The sequence below is a fragment of the Heterodontus francisci genome, chromosome 3 (assembly GCF_036365525.1).
Source record: "Heterodontus francisci isolate sHetFra1 chromosome 3, sHetFra1.hap1, whole genome shotgun sequence".
Classification (NCBI taxonomy): domain Eukaryota; kingdom Metazoa; phylum Chordata; class Chondrichthyes; order Heterodontiformes; family Heterodontidae; genus Heterodontus; species Heterodontus francisci.
This window is the reverse complement of record NC_090373.1, coordinates 50837447-50856831: the sequence shown is the minus strand read 5'-3', so window position 1 is coordinate 50856831 and position 19385 is coordinate 50837447. Positions and strand designations below refer to the sequence as shown.

At 45.4% G+C, this 19385-nt stretch overlaps 1 protein-coding gene across 1 annotated transcript in view; it reads right to left on the bottom strand.

Annotated features, from left to right (window-relative positions):
• The window catches only part of sntg2 (syntrophin, gamma 2), a 325968-nt gene that overhangs the window by 51258 nt on the left and 255325 nt on the right, over positions 1-19385 (bottom strand). The gene's annotated exons all lie outside the window — the stretch shown is intronic.

Sequence of the window (19385 nt, the reverse complement as noted above, 5' to 3'; positions counted from 1 at the left end):
CCCTCTTTTATGGGGCTTACAGTCCCACCTCAAGCTATGGGCTAGAAATAGGTGAGCACATGGATAGAGCTCACCGCGAGTATATAAGTTGGAATATTCAGCATGATCACCCATTTCTGTTTAATTTTAGTATAAGAACTTACATTTATACAACTCCTTTCAAAAACACATTACAACCAATGAAGTACCTTTGAAGTGTTGTAATATAAAAACCACAGCAGCCAATTTGTACAGCAAGATCCCACAAACAGCAATAGTGACCAGATCATCTGTTTTTAGGTGTTGGTTGAGGATAAATATTGAGCAGTATACTGGGGAGAACTCTCCTGCTCTTCTCCAAAATAGTGTCATTAACTCTTTTATATCCATCTGAGAGGGCAGGTGAGGCACTGCTTAATGTCTCATCCAAAAGATGGCACCTCTGACAGTGCAGTACTCCCTCAGTACTGCACTAGAGTGTCAGTCTAGATTTTGCACTCAGGTCCTTGCAGTGGGACCTAAAACGACAACTTTTTGACTCAGAGTCAAGAGTGCTACCAATTTAAAATTTCCAGCATCTGCAGTATTTTGCTTTTACTTATGCCACCAATTGAGCCCAGCTGATACTATATCGTCTGGAGTGCACCAGTCCTGCAGCCTGAGCAGCAGGATCTTAGTAATGACTCTGATATCTAGTGAACTGCTTCATGAGCCATTTTACTTTCTCATGGTTCAGTTGAATGGATAAAGTCCTTAGAGTACTTTGTTCTGAGCCCAGAAATCAGACTTCAAAAATGCAGTCAGCCTAAATCTAGTGAGTTCTTCAGGTGTTTTTGAATCAGTGTTAGTGAAGCTGGAGGAAACGGTGTAAGAATGGACTTGCATTGTCTGTCTTAAATACTGTCCTAAATATAATGTCATGAGCATTCTGAATCTGTTGAAATAAATAATTGCATATGGCCTACACAACAGACCCAGATCTGAACAAATAAACAGGCAATAGGAACCTACATTTTATAGGGTTGTCCATAAAGTGCTTCACCTGATATTGCAGATCATAAATTATTTATAAGCAACCATTATGAACCTGGAACCTTACATGATTTGCACATAGTCTATTTGAAAATCATATAACATTCCAGGTGTAGGCCATAACTCAGTGGTAGCATTCTCACCTTTGAGTCAGAAGGTTGTGGAGATTGTAATACCCTTCCCCCAGTGAGATCAAGCAACTCAGCACAAACTGGTGATATAAGTTCAGTGTCTTGCCTTAGATATTCTCTGGGGGACAATGGTGCTAGTTACTCTCATAAGCAGGCTTTGTGTCTTATGTTTATGGGTGTGCCCCACTTTACTGCCCAATATCTCACTATATGATGCCATAATCCGAGGGTGTAACAATAGCACCCCGCTTGTGATCTAAACTGGATATTCACATAATTTGAACATGATTTATCAATCTATTCAGAGGAGGACCAAGAAATTCTTGGTAAAATAAGGACAATATAAATCACTAAGCTACTTTATTTCACCATAATGGTGCTTACAGATTTGGATGAATTTAGTTCAGACAATACACAGCTGGATTTTGTGTAATAATACAAAATATTGAAGATGCTGTGCTCCCTCACATCAGTAGGTTGTCTTACTTGACTTTAAAAAAAACTCTGAACTACACTCCTGAATTTTTCTTTTGAGTCTGGACACAGCTTGCTCTGATAGCTTCCTGTGTAAAATCTGATGGACAGCCTGTGCCTTTGTATTTTCTTTTAATCATCCCATATTCACAGCCAGAACAGACTACAGACTTTGTCAGTGGATGTGAGGTGTATTATTGATTGCTGAGATAAACTAATGAACAAATTATTATTTGTACTCTATAGGAGAACAATATCAACGTTTAGCTCCTAAGTATTTAAAGAAGCTTTCTGCAAAGATTTTTTCTGGCAAAATAGTCAAAAGCATTCTAAGACATGATGGTTCAAACCTGGAACCATCCTGATTTGCAGGCACAACAATCGAGTGGTTTAATAAGTTGGGCCACTGTGGGGAAAGGAGCAGGTTAGTCTGCTTATGTAAGCTATATCATTGAAAATTTGTTAATAGGATATTTTTTAAAAAGGGTTATGGAATCTTATCTGGAAACAAAAGACCACTAAATTCAACATCAATTGCACTAAAAATTTAGCAAATGCTTGTATAAATGCCATTTCCACTAATCTACTGTTGCAGTTTCACCAATTGATCGGAAGAACTGCTGAGGAGACTGTCAGCAGTAGCATTGTTGCTGCATAATTACCTGGACCTCATATGGAATACTGTTATTCTGTGCCTAATTATAGGAAGGATGTTTGCACTATACAGAGGCAATTACGAAGGATGATTCCAGTATCTGGATTTTAAGATATGAACAAAGGCTAAGAAGCTTAAGAGAAGTCAGCAACATCATCTATTTTTTCAAGATTATGAAAGGAATTGATATAACAGGTCTAAGCAAATTACTTGCTATGTTGAAAGGTTTAAATAGCCAAGACAGAAGTTAAATATTAGGAAATTAGGAATAAGAAAAGTCAGGCAGTATATTTTCATCCAAAGGGTAACAGAGTTGTGGAATAAATAACCATTGAAGCAATGTTCAAAAGACAATTGGATCAATTTCTGAAGGGGGAAGGAATTTCGAGATATGAGAAGACAGGTAGGTGGAATGAGAAGGCAGGTAGGGTTAAAATATCAAGAAAGGACAGACTTGCTTAGACTTATTAAATTTTGTTCTGTTTCTAAAATTCTTACAAGAGGTCCTGTTTCGTCTTTATGTTGTTTCTGGTTCCCAGGTGTTGGAAAGAATCACAATTTAATCTTGGAAAAGGCTAGAGTCAGTCTTGTTTATTATAACACCATGCTCGGTGCTATAGAACCTGATGCAACTGGTTCTTGTGTTACATATAACATGACTCCCCAGCACAGCTATGAATGTGGCCCCCACTATAACACTTACACATAACAACTAGTTTCTAGTTAATTAGTTCCTCACACTTTACAGATAGTATAACAATATATACATATATAACATCCCTCTTTCTTTAAAACATAATGCCCCTATATCAATATAACTGTCAATATAAATAAAGAAGATTATCATCCGACTTGTGGAAATAATCTGAACCCCTTTTATTGCGTATATTTAAAAAAATATATTATGCAAAATATCGCTTGGGCGGTAAGATGTTTTGCCTCCATCTTGCAGATTTGGCATTTGTTGCTCTCAGTGTTGAGTTGGCACATTGTACAGGCGATGTTGTGTCACTTGCTGGTGATGTTATTTTGCTGGATAGTGATGTTTTCGGTGTTGCTGATGGTCTTTTCTATTGTTCCAGCTCAGGTGTAGGCCGAATATGGATTCTGTTCCTTCTCATTTGGTTTTTCGGTCTCAATGATATATGACCTTGGAATCTCAGCTTCACTAGCAACTTTTGCTGGGCTCCAGGTTTTCATGATTGGATCCTGTACATGTACAGTTTGTCCTTTCAACAGCTCGGGTAGGGATTTAGCATATTTGTTGAAGTGTTGCTCTCCTCTTACTTGTGCTTCAGTGAGTTGTTGTCTCACTTCCTCACTTGAAGGGTGTATTTTGCTTGGCAGTGTTGTCTTATATTTTCTTCCATTTAACAGTTCTGCAGGTGATTTCATGTCAGCCTTGAGAGGTGTGGATCGGAGTGACAATAAGGCTAGGTTTGGGTCTTCATTTGCCTCTTGGCATTTCACAAATGTTCTTTTGACCGTCTGGACGTGTCTTTCTATAAATCCGTGTCCCCGTGGGTAGTGTGGTGATGAGGTGATGGTGTTGAACCCGTACTGGTCAGCCAATTCCTTAAATTCTCTGGATGTAAATTGGGTGCCATTGTCACATATTAACCTATCAGGAATCCCTTGCTCAGCAAACAGAACTCGTACTGCTGAGATTATTGTTGTGGCTCTCAAGTCTTTCATCTTCCGGATAAAAGGGAATTTTGAGTAGTAGTCTGCGACTATGAGATACCATTCTTGATTATGTGTGAATAAATTGACTCCTACAGTGTGCCATGGTCTGGGTGGTACTTCAGTAGCTATCATCTCCTCTTTCTGTTGTGAGTTTCTGTACTTCTGGCATGCATTGCATGTAGACACCATATTTTCAATATCTTTGTATATGCTTATCCAGTTCACAACTGATTTGGCTCTGAGCTTACACTTCTCCATTCCCATGTGGCCTTCATGTATCTTTTGGAGAAGTTCTTCCTGCATTGTTTTGGGTATGATTATTCTGGATCCGGCCAGTAGAACTCCATCTTCTAGTGAGATGTCATCTCTGATAGCCCAATACTGCCGTATTACTGGCTGTGTATGCTCTATCTTATCAGGCCATCCCTGTTTCACTTGCTGAGATAGCATCTGTAACTCCTCGTCTTTGCTGGTCTCATCTCTAATTTGACTCAGTTTCGGTGGTGTTACATTCACTAGGTAATGAATCTTTATGCCTAGATCTTCTATCTCATGTTTCCCCTGTGGTAGTCCACAGCTCCTGCACGTCTTTCTCTCTGTTTGGTGTACATTCTTTAGTTGTTGTTTCACTGCATCGACCCTGCTGCCTGTCTCTTGGCTTAACTGAAGGCTAGCCATTTGGGAGGCCAGTGTTTTCATCTGTCTGCTCATGGCTCCATGCGCTCTGGCAGTGTCTACAACCTGTGATATTTTGAGCTTGTCCTGTCCGATTACTGCATTCTATACTTCAGGATGTGCAGAACCCTAAATGAGCTGATCTATCAGCTATTCATCTGTGTCCTTAAATTTACATTTTCTGGCTGCATTTTTCAATCTTGCTACAAAATTGTCAATAGGCTCACCTAGTTCCTGTCTGAGGCCTTGAAATTCATATTGGTATATCCGATGATTTGATTTTGCCTGGAGATGGGTGTTGAATCTTTCACAAAAAAATTCTGGGTTTCTGATGTCCTCTTCACTTAGGTCCCAGCTGTCAAATAAATGTAATCTTTTATCTCCAGCCCACACAAGGATATAGCTGACCCTCTCCTCTTCAATAGTACCTTTTAGGAAACTACTGAATTCCAAATTGCACTTTTGTTTAAACTTCTCAAATGCCTCTACAAAGAACAAAGAACAAAGAAAATTACAGCACAGGAACAGGCCCTTCGGCCCTCCAAGCCTGCGCCGATCCATATCCTCTATCTAAACATGTCGCCTATTTTCTAAGGGTCTGTATCTCTTTGCTTCCTGCCCATTCATGTATCTGTCTAGATACATCTTAAAAGACGCTATCGTGCCCGCGTCTACCACCTCCGCTGGCAACGCGTTCCAGGCACCCACCACCCTCTGCGTAAAGAACTTTCCACGCATATCCCCCCTAAACTTTGCCCCTCTCACTTTGAACTCGTGACCCCTAGTAATTGAATCCCCCACTCTGGGAAAAACCTTCTTGCTATCCACCCTGTCTATACCTCTCATGATTTTGTACACCTCAATCAGGTCCCCCTCAACCTCCGTCTTTCTAATGAAAATAATCCTAATCTGCTCAACCTCTCTTCATAGCTAGCGCCCTCCATACCAGGCAACATCCTGGTGAACCTCCTCTGCACCCTCTCCAAAGCATCTACATCCTTTTGGTAATGTGGCGACCAGAACTGCACGCAGTATTCCAAATGTGGCCGAACCAAAGTCTTATACAACTGTAACATGACCTGCCAACCCTTGTACTCAATACCCCGTCCGATGAAGGAAAGCATGCCGTATGCCTTCTTGACCACTCTATTGACCTGCGTTGCCACCTTCAGGGAACAATGGACCTGAACACCCAAATCTCTCTGGACATCAATTTTCCCCAGGACTTTTCCATTTACTGTATAGTTCACTCCTGAATTGGATCTTCCAAAATGCATCACCTCGCATTTGCCCTGATTGAACTCCATCTGCCATTTCTCTGCCCAACTCTCCAATCTATTTATATTCTGCTGTATTGGCTGACAGTCCCCTTCACTATCTGCTACTCCACCAATCTTAGTGTCGTCTGCAAACTTGCTAATCAGACCACCTATACTTTCCTCCAAATCATTTATGTATATCACAAACAACAGTGGTCCCAGCACGGATCCCTGTGGAACACCACTGGTCACACGTCTCCATTTTGAGATACTCCCTTCCACTGCTACTCTCTGTCTCCTGTTGCCCAGCCAGTTCTTTATCCATCTAGCTAGTACACCTTGGACCCCATGCGACTTCACTTTCTCCATCAGCCTACCATGGGGAACCTTATCAAACGCCTTACTGAAGTCCATGTATATGACATCTACAGCCCTTCCCTCATCAATCAACTTTGTCACTTCCTCAAAGAATTCTATTAAGTTGGTAAGACATGACCTTCCCTGCACAAAACCATGTTGCCTATCACTGATAAGCCCATTTTCTTCCAAATGGGAATAAACCCTATCCCTCAGTATCTTCTCCAGCAGCTTCCCTATCACTGACGTCAGGCTCACCGGTCAATAATTATCTGGATTTTCCCTGCTACCCTTCTTAAACAAGGGGACAACATTAGCAATTCTCCAGTCCTCCGGGACCTCACCCGTGTTTAAGGATGCTGCATCATACTCCCAGGTACTAATCCAGGCCCTAAGTTCATCTGCCTTATCTACTACACTTCTAGCATTAAAACAAATGCACTTCAGACCACCAGTCCCTTTGCGTTCATCATCTGCTCCCTGTCTACTCTTTCCCTTAGTCACGCTGACTTCATTATCTAGTTCCTTACAGGCTTTAGTTACTACCTCCTTACTGTCCACTGACCTCATTTGGTTCCCATCCCCCTGCCACATTGGTTTAAACCCTCCCCAACAGCGTTAGCAAAAGCACCCCCAAGGACATTGGTTCCAGTCCGGCCCAGGTGTAGACTGTCCAATTTGTAATAGTCCCACCTGCCCCAGAACCGGTCCCAATGTCCCAAAAATCTGAACCCCTCCCTCCTGCACCATCTCTCAAGCCACGCATTCATCCTGACTATTCTTTCATTTCTACTCTGACTATCACGTAGCACTGGTAGCAATCCTGAGATTACTACCTCTGAGGTCCTACTTTTTAACTTGGCTCCTAACTCCCTAAATTCTGCTTGTAGGACCTCATCCCGTTTTTTACCTATATCATTGGTGCCTATGTGCACAACGACAACTGGCTGTTCACCCTCCCCTTCCAGAATGTTCTGCAGCCGATCTGAGACATCCCTGACCCGTGCACCTGGGAGGCAACATACTATTCGGGAGTCTCGTTTTCGACCACAGAACCGCCTATCTACTCCCCTTACAATCGAATCCCTGATGACTATAGCCCTTCCACTCTTTTTCCCGCCCTTCCGAACAGCAGAGCCAGCCACGGTGCCATGAACCTGGCTACTGCTGCCTTCCCCTGGTGAGCCATCTCCCTCAACAGTATCCAAAACGGTATACCTGTTTTGGAGGGAGATGACCGCAGGGGACACCTGCGCTGCCTTTCTGCTCTTTCTCTGCCTTTTGGTCACCCATTCCCTTTCACCCTCAGCAATCCTAATCTGCGGTGTGACCAATTCGCTAAACGTGCTATCCACGACCTCCTCAGCATCGCGGATGCTCCAAAGTGAGTCCATCAGCAGCTCCAGAGCCGTCATGCGGTCTAACAAGAGCTGCAGCTGGACACACTTCCAGCATGTGAAGGAGTCAGGGGCATCAGCCGTGTCCCTGAGCTCCCACATTGAGCAAGAGGAGCATAACACGGGTCTGAGATTTCCTGCCATTTTCAATCTTAAGCTTAAGTTAGTCTTAACTTAGATAAACGAAAAAGGAACGAAAAGTTTTTACCAATCACACGAAAAAAAATAAATAGAAAAAGCCTTACCTTATCTGCACACCACCGAGTCCTTTTTTTTTTGGTTAGAGGAGGAGGGTGGGTGGGAGACACTACAGGTGTAGTGTCTACGACATCATCAGCTTCCCAATTCATGATGGGCTGTAGCAGTGCATTCATTTCTGTCCCGGCTGACATTTTTTTTAATAGAGTTTTCGCACTGGTCACTCAGTTTTTCTTTCTGTCTCTTTGGCACTAATTTGGGTCACTTTTCTCAATCTGATGCTTTTAAAAATGTTCCAGGTTTACTCACAGACACTCGCTGTCACCATGTTTTGTCTTTATGTTGTTTCTGGTTCCCAGATGTTGGAAAGAATCACACTTTAATCTTGGAAAAGGTTGGAGTCAGTCTTGTTTACAGCAACATGCTCTGTGCTGGAGAACCTGATTCAACTGGTTCTTCTGTTACATTTAACATGACTCCCCAGTGTAGCTGTGAATGTGGCCCCCCACTGGAACACTTACACATAACAACTAGTTCCTAGCTAATTAGTTCCTAACACTTTACAGATAGTATAACAATAGGTCCCTAATCATTTTTTTTACCTTGATTAGATGATTTTCACATTAATTACTTAAAATAGGTTATAAAGTGCTTTATGTGTTCTTATTGTAAGTAAATTATCATTTGATGTGATGATTGTTGCACCTTGTAAAAATACTATTTTTATTTTTACAAAGATAGAATTTAGAGTTGGTGATATGAGTGTGTGAGTGCTCAACACGCTTACGTGACATTCCTCTGTGAATTCTTTCAACTAATTTATTATAACCAGTTAAACTATCAGAAAGAGAATGGCTGAACAGGCTCGAGGGGCTGAATGGCCTATTCATGTTTTTATGTCACATGGGAGCATGAAGTGTTCATTCGCTAATTTTTGGCAACAATAATCACAAATTTTTGTGTTTGAACTAAAACAAAGGTAAAACCAATGTCAGATCTTTGCTCTGATGATAGGTCACATTCAAAACATTAAGTTGTCTTTTTTCTTTCTAGCTGCTAACTAATCTGCTGTGTATTTCAAGCATTTGCTGTTTTTGTTTCTGATCTCTCAATGGGACAGTTCCCATAGCCACCAGTCATTAGAGTGATAATCAGTTGATACATATATGGCACATTAAAACAATAATTAATTTAGTTCATGTTGAGTGAACTACCTGCATGAACCACCCACAATTGAATTATGCGTGGGAAAGAAAAATAAATACTGACAACCAGACCAAGTTTTTATCATACAGAAAGGTCCCGAAAGAATGAACAGAGGAAGTAGAGAAAACTACCGATATGCGCCATTCCACATAAATGCCATCGGCAATTTCTGTTCTTAATTGAACTAATTTATTACAGTAGTTACATGACATACTGAGACAGAACAAGATTTGTAGTTAATGTGATCTATGAATCATGATCCCAGAGCTGAATGCAAAATTAGACATGTGAGTGGGGAAAGCACAGTTTCTATGCTGTTACATTTATGAGCATACTTTGTAATGATTCTGCCATATAATCAACCTTAATCATTCTTTCACTGTAAACAGTCAGTAATTGGTAATTAAAAAGCTTGGTTTTATGTAAGTATACAGATAGAATAATGTAAAATCAAAGCATTTTATTTGGCTGCAATACAGTTTTCCAAGCTTTCTTGGTGTCCTCTCTCATGCTACACTTGCACTGTTCCCAGCAGTCATTCTGACCTGTTTCCTTGGAGGACATTAACATTGAATTCGAAAATGTCTATCTTGTGAAATAACATAGGCATACTTTAATTTTCATCAGGCTAATGCTTATGCTAAAAGATTAAGTGTTTATTTTTACCACACCATTAGCATTGATGAATTCCAAGGCCTGTGACACTGCTACAGCATCACATATAGCTAGCATGTATTATAAACTCTAGCAGCATGTTTATGATTTTATGATGAACAGGAGCTTTATGGAAACCTATTTAGCCAACAGAATAAATACGGCCAGAATCTGGTGTTAGTGTCTATACTGACACCAGAGTGAAGCAGAGGAAATCTCACTCTGGCTTGTTATGGATTTAATTCGTGCCTACACACCCTACGCATAATTTATGGACTGAATTTTATTCAGCTGCATGCCCGCATTCAGTGGCGGTCGCCGAACTCCTGCAATATTATGCGCGGGGGCTCATTAGCATCACTGCGCTGAGCCGTTCCCCCCCCCCCCCCCCCCATATTACGTGGGGAGAGGCGGGACATCCGGTGCAGTGAGGAACCTTTTGACAGCTGTGCAGCAGGTACTGGGGCCCTATTTAAAGCACCCCTGCTTCCTGACAGCTGTCAAAGAAATACTTACCTCACTGTTGAAGAGTCGGGCTGCTGTCAATCTGGCAGCAAAGCAGAAAGTGCTGGAGAAACTCAGCAGGTCAGGCAGCATCTGTGGAGACAGAAGCAGAATTAACTTTCATGTCTGTGAACTTGGTCACAGACCTGAAAGTCAACTCTGCTTCTCTCTCCACAGATGCTGCCTGACCTGCTGAGTTTCTCCACAGATGCTGCCTTACCTGCTGAGTTACCCCAGCACTTTCCGCTTTGCTGTGACATACTTACCCTGTTGTGTCCCAGTGTCCTGTGAAGTTGTGATCCTCTTCTTCCTCTCAAGTGTAACATTCCTTCTTGCATCTTGGGTGAATAATCTTAATTTCCCACATTCCAGATTGTGAGACTTAAATGTACCATAAAAGGCAAATACCCAACAGAAATAAAAGCATAATTGAAGAATGTTTGCATACTATGGGCTTCTAATCATCTGACTGAAAAGCCGCAGACGAATATACATTTGGAATCTGTATTCATTTCTCTACTAACTGTTATGTGAAAAGACATGTAATTGATATTAAACAATCTTTGTAAAAAAACAGGAAAATATGTTCATATTCTAGCTGCATTGCCAACTAGAAATATTACACCAATAAATATGTTCAGCTGCTGCAGAAGCAAAGTATTCGTGAACATGTATCAATGTGTGATAGCTGAAAAACCATGACAACAGCACAGATTTCCTCACTAGTCCTGCATTGGTTTTCAAACATGTGCAAGACAAACCTTGCAGCCAGACGTTAGAGCAGTTACACAGTGGAGTCACCTTTGCATTTAAAGGACCACATCAAAAGCCGAGGATGGCAGAGGGGTACTCTGGGGTGGCCCCACAGTTTAGCGAAGCTTCCCTGCTCACTCTTCTCCAGGCTGTGCGGGCAAGGTGGGAGGTCCTTTTCACCAGCGATGTTAAGAAGAGGCCCTCCTGCTTGAACAAGGCAGCCGAGCTTGTGATGGCAGAGGAGGTGAGAAGCCATGGGGTCATCGGGTGTCAAAGGGTCCAATGCCAGAAGGGGATGAACGGTCACTCTCCCAGCCAGCCGGGGCCCTCTAGGCCTCGTGCACACAGGGTACGACCGCCAAAGCCATCCACAACCAAAGGGCCATCATATCAGCAGCCTTCCTACAGTCAGGCTGCTAGTACAGAAGTGGCACTGTGTAGGAGAATCTGCAAGCATTTCCAACAAGCATGCTGACACAAATGGGTCTGCATGGGTGACACAACAATGTAGAAAGGCCGAAAACGAAATCGTCTTCACTAACGTGCATTGCATTTACTGTGTGAATGAAGTATGCCAGCATGTACTGAACGTGGCTCCTCCCATTATATAACTGGCCTTTCAGAACTGCCAATGTATGGAATAACATCATTGCCATGCCAGTATCACTCATGTGCACCTCCATGGATGCAGTAATATGGACAAAGGTTCAGTATTCTGCTGCCAGAAGTGGTGGATGCAAAGATGTTGCAGATGAGGACTGCTGCACAACAGGTGAATGAGGGTGCTGTGTGGTGTGCAGAGCCCACTGTGGTTTCTATGGTGTGGAAAACCTTTGATCAATGAGGTGCTGCCTTGCATCCCTAGCTCTCTGCTCGCCCTGCATTTGGTGCCTAGATGCTCTCTGTCCTCCCATGTGCCTTCCCTGCTGTAAGTCCTCAGTGTCCTCATTGTCCGAGGATGAGTCCTGCTCATGTTTCTCCTCATCCTGCAAGGCCTCTCCCCTACTGAGTGTGTAGTTGTGCAGAGCACAGCAGACAGCAACGATGCGAGATACCCTTTCCGGCTCGTACTGCAGGGCACCACCCGATCTATTCAGGCAGCGGAATCGCATTTTTAGCATGCCGATCGCCTGCTCAATGGTGGCTCTTATAGCTCCGTGGCTGGCATTGTATCTCTCCTCTGCAGCAGTGTTGGGGTGTCTCATTGGTGTCAGGAGCCTCGTCTGCAAGAAGCCACCCCTCCATCTGAGCCATTTCAGTGAACAGCAATGGCAACTGAGACTGGCACAGGATGAAGGCATCATGGAAGCTGCCTGGAAAGTGGGCACAGATTTGCATGAAACGTTTCCGGTGATCACATACGTGCTGCACATTGATTGAGTGGAAGCCCTTACAGTTTACGTATTCAGCTGGTCACCTGGCGGGAGCTTTGATGGTCACATGGGTGCAGTCTACGATCCCTTGCACCTGTGGGAACCCCATGATGGAACTGAAACTGATGGTCCTCTGAGCTTGGCTCTCAGGGTCTGTCGTGAAGTGGATATAGTCACCAGCCCTCCGGATCAGGGCATCAGTGACCTCCCTGATGCTGACTGTGTGACCCCCACAAAGGTCTCCGGTGGGCCATTGAAATGATGCAGAGGTGTAAAAATTGACAGCCGCTGTCACTTTGAGGGCCAAAGGCAAAGGATGTCCCCTGAAGCCCCTGGGTTGCAGACCAACATTCAGCAGGACACAGATGTGTCACTGCCTCTCTTGACATCCGCAGTTACCTCTGACACTGGCGCACAGACATCTGCAGGTATGTCATGTGGGACCTGTAGATGCGCGGCGATCTGTAGTGGTGAGCTCTCCTTGGGCGCTGCTGCTCACCACCGGGGGCCTCTATGTGTGCTGCATCTGCCTGTTAGTTTTGCCTGCGGTGCATATGGATCCTCTCAAGAAGTGCATCAATGAATACAGGGTGAACCATCCCCATCTTCAAGTTGCAAAACAACTCGGTTCCTTCAATTCTTCAAAGGTTCCTGACAGGGCACAGATTGATGTTGTGATACATCAGGTGCTTTTATGCAGCATCTATGTGGCATGACATGGCATTGCCCATCTTAGCTCCCACTAAGATTGGCACTGCATGACCACATAAAGATTTTACAAGCTGCATTGATTGGCCCATAAAATATACAAGCTTCACACGCCTACCATGTGGCACTCTCCCCACATACAGGGTGACTCGAGTGCCATTGCTCCTTCAATGACATGGACAGTCAATGGCACAGAGCTGCCAACCACTATGGAGGGCAGAATCGCATTGGCTCCCTTCCAGAATGCAGAGTGAGACCCCTGAATATTCCCCCCCTCCTTCCAGAATGCAGAGTGAGACCCCTGAATATCCACCCCTCACTCCTCCCTTCCAGTATGCAGAGTGAGACCCCTGAATAGCCACCCCTACCTCCTCCCTTCCAGAATGCAGAGTGAGACCCCTGAATATCCCCCTCACTCCTCCCTTCCAGGATGCAGAGTGACTCCTGAATATCCCCCCCTACCTCCTCCCTTCCAGAATGCAGAGTGAGACCCCTGAATATCCCCCTCACTCCTCCCTTCCAGTATGCAGGGTGAGATGCCTGAATATCCACCCCTCCCTCCTCCCTTCCAGGATGCAGGGTGAGATGCCTGAATATCCACCCCTCCCTCCTCCCTTCCAGGATACAGAGTGAGACCCCTGAATATACACCACTCCCTCCTCCCTTCCAGAATGCAGAGTGAGACTCCTGAATATTCCCCTCACTCCTCCCTTCCAGTATGCAGGGTGAGATGCCTGAATATCCACCCCTCCCTCCTCCCTTCCAGGATACAGAGTGAGACCCCTGAATATTCCCCTCACTCCTCCCTTCCAGGATGCAGAGTGAGACCCCTGAATATACACCCTCCCTCCTCCCTTCCAGTATGCAGAGTGAGACCCCTGAATAGCCCCCTCCCTCCTCCCTTCCAGTATGCAGAGTGAGACCCCTGAATATCCACCCCTCCCTCCTCCCTTCCAGGATGCAGAGTGAGACCCCTGAATATCCCCCTCACTCCTCCCTTCCAGTATGCAGAGTGACTCCTGAATATCGCCCCTCCCTCCTCCCTTCCAGTATGCAGAGTGAGACCCCTGAATATTCACCCCTCCCTCCTCCCTTCCAGTATGCAGACTGAGACCCCTGAATATCCCCCCTCACTCCTCCCTTCCAGGATGCAGAGTAACTCCTGAATATCGCCTCTCCTTCCTCCCTTCCAGTATGCAGAGTGAGACCCCTGAATATCCACCCCTTCCTCCTCCCTTCCAGTATACAGTGAGACCCCTGAATATCCACCCCTCCCTCCTCCCTTCCAGTATGCAGAGTGAGACCCCTGAATATCCCCCCTCCCTCCTCCCTTCCATTATGCAGAGTGAGACCCCTGAATATCCCCCCTCACTCCTCCCTTCCAGTCTGCAGAGTGACTCCTGAATATCCCCCCTCCCTCCTCCCTTCCAGGATGCAGAGTGAGACCCCTGAATATCCCCCTCACTCCTCCCTTCCAGTATGCAGAGTGACTCCTGAATATCGCCCCTCCCTCCTCCCTTCCAGTATGCAGAGTGAGACCCCTGAATATTCACCCCTCCCTCCTCCCTTCCAGTATGCAGACTGAGACCCCTGAATATCCCCCCTCACTCCTCCCTTCCAGGATGCAGAGTAACTCCTGAATATCGCCTCTCCTTCCTCCCTTCCAGTATGCAGAGTGAGACCCCTGAATATCCACCCCTTCCTCCTCCCTTCCAGTATACAGTGAGACCCCTGAATATCCACCCCTCCCTCCTCCCTTCCAGTATGCAGAGTGAGACCCCTGAATATCCCCCCTCCCTCCTCCCTTCCATTATGCAGAGTGAGACCCCTGAATATCCCCCCTCACTCCTCCCTTCCAGTCTGCAGAGTGACTCCTGAATATCCCCCCTCCCTCCTCCCTTCCAGTATGCAGAGTGAGACCCCTGAATATCCCCCCTCCCCGTCCCTTCCAGTATGCAGTGAGACCCCTGAATATCCCCCCTCCCTCCTCCCTTCCAGTATGCAGAGTGAGACCCCTGAATATCCCCCCTCCCTCCTCCCTTCCATTATGCAGAGTGAGACCCCTGAATACCCCCCTCCCTCCTCCCTTCCAGAATGCAGAGTGAGACCCCTGAATATCCACCCCTCCCTCCTCCCTTCCAGTATGCAGAGTGACTCCTGAATATCCCCCCTCCCCGTCCCTTCCAGTATGCAGAGTGAGACCCCTGAATATCCCCCCTCCCTCCTCCCTTCCAGTATGCAGAGTGAGACCCCTGAAATCTACCCCTCCCTCCTCCCTTCCATTATGCAGAGTGAGACCCCTGAATACACCCCTCCCTCCTCCCTTCCAGAATGCAGACTGAGACCCCTGAATATCCACCCCTCTCTCCTCCCTTCCAGTATGTAGAGTGAGACCCCTGAATATCCCCCTCCCCGTCCCTTCCAGTATGCAGTGAGACCCCTGAAACCTACCCCTCCCTCCTCCCTTCCAGAATGCAGAGTGAGACCCCTGAATATCCATCCCTCCCTCCTCCCTTCCATTATGCAGAGTGAGACCCCTGAATATCCCCCCTCCCTCCTCCCTTCCATTATGCAGAGTGAGACCCTTGAATACCCGCCTCCCTCCTCCCTTCCATTATGTGAGTGAGACCCCTGAATATCCACCCCTCCCTCCTCCCTTCCATTATGCAGAGTGAGACCCCTGAATATCCCCCCTCCCTCCTCCCTTCCATTATGCAGAGTGAGACCCCTGAATATCCACCCCTCCCTCCTCCCTTCCAGTATGCAGAGTGAGACCCCTGAATATCCACCCCTCCCTCCTCCCTTCCAGTATGCAGAGTGAGACCCCTGAATATCCACCCCTCCCTCCTCCCTTCCAGGATGCAGAATGAGACCCCTGAATATCCCCCCTCACTCCTCCCTTCCAGTATGTAGAGTGAGACCCCTGAATATCCACCCCTCCCTCCTCCCTTCCATTATGCAGAGTGAGACCCCTGAATATCCCCCCTCCCTCCTCCCTTCCATAATGCAGAGTGAGACCCCTGAATATCCCCCCTCCCTCCTCCCTTCCATTATGCAGACTGAGACCCCTGAATATCCCCCCTCCCTCCTCCCTTCCATTATGCAGAGTGAGACCCCTGAATATCCCCCCTCCCTCCTCCCTTCCATTATGCAGAGTGAGGCCCCTGAATATCGCCCCTCCCTCCTCCCTTCCAGTATGCAGAGTGAGACCCCTGAATATCGCCCCTCCCTCCTCCCTTCCATTATGCAGAGTGAGGCCCCTGAATATCGCCCCTCCCTCCTCCCTTCCATTATGCAGAGTGAGACCCCTGAATATCGCCCCTCCCTCCGCCCTTCCATTATGCAGAGTGAGGCCCCTGAATATCGCCCCTCCCTCCTCCCTTCCAGTATGCAGAGTGAGACCCCTGAATATCCACCCCTCCCTCCTCCCTTCCATTATGCAGAGTGAGACCCCTGAATATCCACCCCTCCCTCCTCCCTTCCAGTATGCAGAGTGAGACCCCTGAATATCCACCCCTCCCTCCTCCCTTCCAGTATGCAGAGTGAGACCCCTGAATATCAGAACTTACCTTCTGTAGCGGAACCTTCTGCCTCTGATGACCCGCTGGTTTTTCTGATCGTGAATGGGACGGCACGTGACGGCTGCCCGTTCTATGTTAAATCTTGAAGTGTGTGTGGAGAGGCGGCGGGCTACATAATCTGCAGAGGTAAGTACCATTTTGAATATGGTAATTGGGGTGCTGCCGCTGAGTGGTGGTGCGGGGGCCAGACTGAAGTCCCCCCGCTGCTGGCAATTTGCGGTGGGCCCTTCTCGACTTCGCGGGTCGAGGCGGGCCTTTCCCCACACAATTTTACTGGCCCCGCGCCGTGACCTGCGGTGTCAAGGGGCCGGAAAATTTCAGAACTTTGAGTTTAGAATAAGGCTGAAAGCAAAACTACTTCACACCAATGCTAAATTTATAAACTCAATGCTTCTGTGAAACGTCTTGGAATGTTTTACTCCATTAAAAGTGTTATATAAATGCAAGTTGTTGTTATCACAGAATTGTATTCTTATACAGTAGAATTATGCAAAAATAAATTCAGCAGAATGGAACAAATATATGCTGTAGCAATGGATATGTTAATTTCAATGTCCTTCCAATTTTTCTTAGCATTAGCCTGTGGAGGAGAATTAATGGTGAATGAGCACACTGATATCAGAAGCTAAAGGAGCTAGTCCCCCTCAGCATGCAATGCTTCTGCAGGGTAAGAATATATGGAAATACATCAGTAATTTTAAGGACTCTCATTCAATCAGAACCCTGTGCTGCCTATTTATTATGTGGATGGGTAAGCATGAAAGTGGCAGCATGGTATCAGTGCCTGAGTGTTGGGCAAGGGTACATGTAGCAGTCGCCAAAATAAAAACACAACCGACAGAGCCATTTTTGTCAAGCAAGCAAACGGATTCCAGTTTAGAAATTCTAGCTACAAAATATAATATTTTTAATGCTTTTCACCTGTAACCTCACATTGCTTTTTCAGAAAGTACTTCTGGCCAGAGATTCATACTCAAAGTGAATTACATTATTAAATCTGCAGTCAGGTTCCTCTTAATGCTGCTTTTACACCTTTTGGAGTACTTCCCTAAGAAATTATGAAAATTAACAGACAGGGCTAGTCGCATTACGATTAGTGCTTAAAATAAAGAAAAAAATCAGAAAAAAACAAGAATACCTGCTAGATTAATGCACTAACTGTGCAGAAATCCAATTAGATATCTTCCTGTCGCTAGATATTGCTAAATAAAGTGAAAACCTCACATCCTGGCATTAATACTTTTTATTGGAGCTGTGCTGGGAATATAGTTCTACGCTGTATATTCTAATTGTTCTTTCCATAGCAAAATCTCAAACAAATCCAGTTATAATCTACATATTAACAACGCACTACAGGAAAAGCAGCTTCAGAGCTTCCAATATCTCTTCATATTCACTGCTTACCCTCCACTGATACAACACCAAACTGTGATACTTTGATGTTTACACTGCATCCACAGTGATGACAAAGGCAATCTGTTGCTGATTGTTATCTGCCATTCTGCACGATGGCATCGTGTCGTGAATGTGCCAGTGAGGAAGATCTGAGTTTACACAAAAGGACAGGAAATCTTTTCCTCAGCTTTAACATTTGGTATTGTAGTGAATTACCTGGGCTAGAGTGATAAAAACACGAGCTTAATGGCAGATCTCCAGTTTTTCTTTGTACAGTTCCCTTTGTTTATAAAGATCACTATTTCATTAGCTGATAGCCCTATATGTATCCCACATCGCCCATCTTCTCCCATCGCCGAGAATGGCAGCGGGTGAGAAAAATGGCGGCACAAGATAATACGCCGGATGGGCCACACACCCTCAATCACAAGGGTGGGCTCTGTGATGGCAGTAACGGTGCCAGCTGCCTGTGTGCAGGTGCTGGCGCCCTTTTTAAAGGGCAGCCAACCCTGCTGGCTCAATTAAATTTTTAAAGTCCTATCCTCACAAAAAGACTATTGTCCCTTCCCTCCCAATAACAATTAAGTGCAATAGTTGCCCTCTTCCCTCCCACCCCACCCCCCCACCAATACACAGAGGTGAAACACTTGACCTTCCCCCACAAACTGATCAAAGTGCAGAGGTCACCCCTTCCCATCCTCTCCTACACTATTAATGGTGATCGGAACCTGCTCCCCCATCCCTGGCACTAATAAACGTAAGTTCCCCTGTTCCCCACCTCGGTGGCGCCTGCTTTCTCTGGACAGGAAAATGAAAGTGCGTGAGTGCCAGCTGCCACTCGGAAGATCCTGGGAAGAAGGTTAAATAGCAGGTAACCTTATTCAAATATGTTCATTTTACTTCATTTAAATATGTAAAGCCAGGTCCCGCCCTCCAGCGACAGGAGGGCTGCCACAGACCCTCCCAGCCGCAGGGAAGATCGGGCCTGGCAATCTTGGTGTCGCACTCCGTGGGGGGCCAAAGCCGGAACAATCTTCTGCCACACCCCGCCAGGAAGCCCGAAATTGGGAACTCAGTAAAATCCCAGCCACCATTGGAGATAAACATATTGAATGAATTTAGAGCAAGGTGTGCAGTGTGAAGGATGCAGAATGAATAAGCTGCTTTAAATATTCTTGTCTGGACTCACTTAAGTTATTTTAAATTCTGCATGTTATGTAGACATTGTAATTAAGTAAAATATATTTAAATAAATTAATTAATTGAAGCAAATATTTTCATATCTAAGGTTAAGTGATTAGAAGACAGATTTTGACATTTGTGTTTGTTATTACAGAATGATCCGGTTTCTATGGAAAATTCACCTTT